Source organism: Numenius arquata, chromosome 12 (assembly GCF_964106895.1).
Source record: "Numenius arquata chromosome 12, bNumArq3.hap1.1, whole genome shotgun sequence".
Classification (NCBI taxonomy): domain Eukaryota; kingdom Metazoa; phylum Chordata; class Aves; order Charadriiformes; family Scolopacidae; genus Numenius; species Numenius arquata.
Window position 1 is genome coordinate 44,841,242 of NC_133587.1, and position 3,768 is coordinate 44,845,009.

The following is a 3,768-nucleotide window of genomic DNA, read 5'->3' on the forward strand; positions in this document are numbered from 1 at the left end:
GGGCACCGGAACGAGCAGGGCGGGTGCATCGGGAGGGGGGGCACCGGGACCGGCGGTGGTGGCACCGGGAGGGGGGCACCGGGACGGGGGGCATCGAAAGGGGGGGACACTGGGACAGGAAGGGGGGGCAGGGTGCAGGGGGTGCGGTGGGGGTGAGCCGGGGATGGGGACACCGTGTGGGGGCTGCCGGGCTCCTGGGGGGGGACACAGTGACACCCGCCTGCCCCTCCCTCCACCCCCCCCTTCGGTCTCGGGTCTCGGCCCCGGTGTGGCCAGTGGCTTTGGCCCGGCGCTTGCCCTCCTCCGGCGTGGCAGAGGGGGCTACTCGGGGGCTGCGGGTCCCGGGGGGCTGGAAACGAGCCTGGGGGGGGGGGCAAGGAGGCCGCCTGCCCCCTCCCCCCCGTGGCAGCGCTGCTTTGGGGACAGAGATGGCCGGGCTGGAAGGAGCATCTGGGGGTGACAATTTGGGGGACAATGGGGTGACCTGGCCCCCGTCCCGGGCTGGCAGCGGCTCCCCGGGACAGAGGGGGTGATGGGGGTCTGGGGAAGGGAGGGGGGGACGGGGGGAGCCCGGAGGTTGGCGTCCTCCAGAGCACCCCTGTGTCTGGGGGCGCTCCCTGGCACCGGGGGGGGGCTGGAAGGAGACATTCCCGTCCCTTGGGCAGGTTCTCCGGGAGGGAGCCCCGGGACCCCCCGAGGATGGAGCGGGAGGAGAAGCCGTTTGGGGGGGCTGCCCAGGACGCGGGGCTCTGGGGGATGCCCGACCCCCCCGGTGCAGGTGAGGCCGCCGAAACCGCTCCCCCCCCCCGGAGGATGTGGCAACGTGGGGACCTCGCAGCCCCCCCCAACTCCCCCCCCCCCAGACCCTGGGACCCCCCCACGCCGCCAGGCAGGGCCGTGGGGTGGGGGATGCCGTGCCCGACGCCGGCCACCCCGATGGTGTTGGGGGGGGTGAGGGTCCCCCTCGGGCAGCCGGGGGGGACGGGCCGTCCCTGCCCACAGCTGCGGGGGGGTCTGTGGCTTGATGCCCTCCTTCCCCCCCCCCCCACCCCAGTACCCACGGGAGGGGGGGAGTTGTGCCCGCCGGTGTGGTGCCGGGTGGCCCACGCTGCCCAGGAACCCCAAATCCGCTTTATTTTCCTCAGAAAAGGGCTGGGCCGGGGTGAAGTGTGAGATCGTGGTGAAGATGGAGCCGGAGGAGGAGTCCTACATCGGCTGTCCCCAGGGCCTGGGGGCCACCAGCGTCCCCAGCGTCCCCAGCACTGGTGAGCGGGGCGGGGGGGAGGGCTGGGAGCTTGGTGAGACCCCCCCCGGGATCGAGTCCCCTGCCCCATAGGGGCTGCTCCGGGCGACCGCGGAGCGTGGGGACATCCCCATCCCCAAGGGCTCGGTGGTGGCACAGGGAGAGCGTGGGGACATCCCTGGGGGCTCGGTGGTGATACGGACGGAGCGTGGGGGACATCTCCAAGGGCTCGGTGATGGATGGTGGGGACACCCCTGGGGGCTCGGTGGTGACACGGATGGAGCGTGGGGACGTCCCCAAGGGCTTGGTGCTGGACGGAGCGTGGGGACATCCCAATGGCTTGGTGCAGGAGCATGGGGACATCCCTGGGGTGGTGACACGGATGGAGCGTGGGGACGTCCCCGAGGGCTCTGTCTGTCCCCAGCCGGACCCACGGGCTGTGCCTTTCCCCCCCCCAAGGGATCAAAGCCGAGGTGAAGAGGGAGCCCGAGGAGGAGCCCGACGGCGGTTACTGCCCCCGTGTCCCCGAGGGGGACGTGTCCAGCACCCCCCTGCCTGTGAGTGGGGCTGGGGGGACGGGGGGGGAGGGCATGGTGACACTTTTGTCCTGTGCCACCCAGGGGCTGGTGACGTTGTCCCACGCCAGCCGGGTCACGGTGACGTTGTCCCGTGCCACCTGGAGCACGGTGACGCTGTCCTGTGCCACCCTGGGGTCAAAAGCCACCGGTGGCTCCTCCGTCCCTGCCGGTGCCCCCCCGCAGCACCCGCTCTCCCCCCCCCCCCCCGCAGGTGACACCAAGCCCGAGGTCATCGTGAAGGTGGAGCCGGAGGAGGAGCCCTTCATGGGGTGCCCCCCAGGTCTGGGGGTCCCAGGAGCTCCAGGCCACCACGGCAATGCAGGTGACCACCGGGGTGACCACCGGGGTGGCTCTGGGGGCCGTGGGGGGACGGGGGGAGGCGTGGGGGCAAGTGCCCCGGTTCGTTGGAGGGTCCTCCCTGGACAGGGCCGTGGGGGCCCCACAGCAAAGAACGGGGGGGGGGGGGGGGGGGGGGGGCTTTAAGGTCTGCTCTGGCCCCCCTCCTCGCTGCTCCCGCTCGCCCTGTGCCGGTGCCACCCGGGTCGGGGGGGTCTCTCCTCCTCCCGGGGGCTCCGAGGTGCCCCCCGTGGCAGAAAAGGGGACCCTCAAGCCCAAGCTGTGGGGGCTTTGGAGGAGAGAGGTCCGGAGGGGGGAGCGGGGCTGCGGGGAGGGGGGGGATGCGGCTGCGGGGGGGGGGGGGGGGGGCGGGTTCTCCCTGGAGGGCTCCGGAGCCGTGGCAAGTAACGGCCCCTTCTCTTGCCAGACGGGGCCGGTGACCGGTGCCCCAAGGAGGAGCCGGAGGAGGCGAAACCGGAGGCGGCCGAGCTGGAGAAGAGCCTGGAGGCTGCCGGGGGGGGCTCCCTGGGACCCCCCGTCAGCCAGTGGACGGTGCGGCCGGCGCAGGGCGCCGTGGCCGAGCTCCGGTGCTCTCCGGTGGCGCCTGGGGGTCCGCGGGCCACCCCCGAGCCCCGGGGGCTCTGCCTGGAGAAGGGGAGGGCTGCGGCGGGCGGCGCTGGGCAGACCCCCCCCTCCGCCGGAGGGGTGGGTGACGCCGCGACGCCCCCCCAAACCCCCCAGCCGGGGCGTCGTGCCCGTAGCCAGGGGGGCGAGCGTCCCTTCGGCTGCAGCGAGTGCGGGAAGAGCTTCCAGCACCGGGGCAACCTGGTGACCCACCTGCGGGTCCACACGGGGGAGAAGCCCTTCTCCTGCCCGGTCTGCGGCAAGAGCTTCAGCCAGAAGGGCGACCTGATGCGGCACCAGCGCATCCACACGGGGGAGAAGCCCTTCGAGTGCGGCGTCTGCGGCAAGAGCTTCTGCTCCAAGCAGACCTTCGTCCTCCACCAGCGCATCCACACGGGGGAGAAGCCCTTCTCCTGCCCCGACTGCGGCAAGAGCTTCAACCGCAAGGCCAACTTCCTCACCCACCAGAAGATCCACCGCGGCGAGCGCCCCTTCGTCTGCCCCGAGTGCGGCAAGGGCTTCTGCGCCAAGAAGACCTTCATCCTCCACCAGAAGATCCACGCGGGCGAGCGGCCCTTCGGCTGCCCCCAGTGCGGCAAGAGCTTCAGCCGCAACGGCGACCTGACGCGGCACCGGCGCATCCACACGGGCGAGCGCCCCTTCGCCTGCCCCGACTGCGGCAAGAGCTTCAGCCACAACGGCGAGCTCATCAAGCACCGGCGCATCCACACCGGGGAGAAGCCCTTCGCCTGCCCCGACTGCGGCAAGAGCTTCAACCGCAAAGGCACCCTCATCACCCACCGGCGCATCCACACCGGCGAGCGCCCCTTCGCCTGCCCCGACTGCGGCAAGACCTTCAACCTGAAGACCACCCTGATGAAGCACAAGCGCATCCACACGGGCGAGCGCCCCTTCGCCTGCCCCGACTGCGGCAAGAGCTTCAAGTACAAGGGCAACCTCCGGACCCACCGCCTCACCCACACGGCG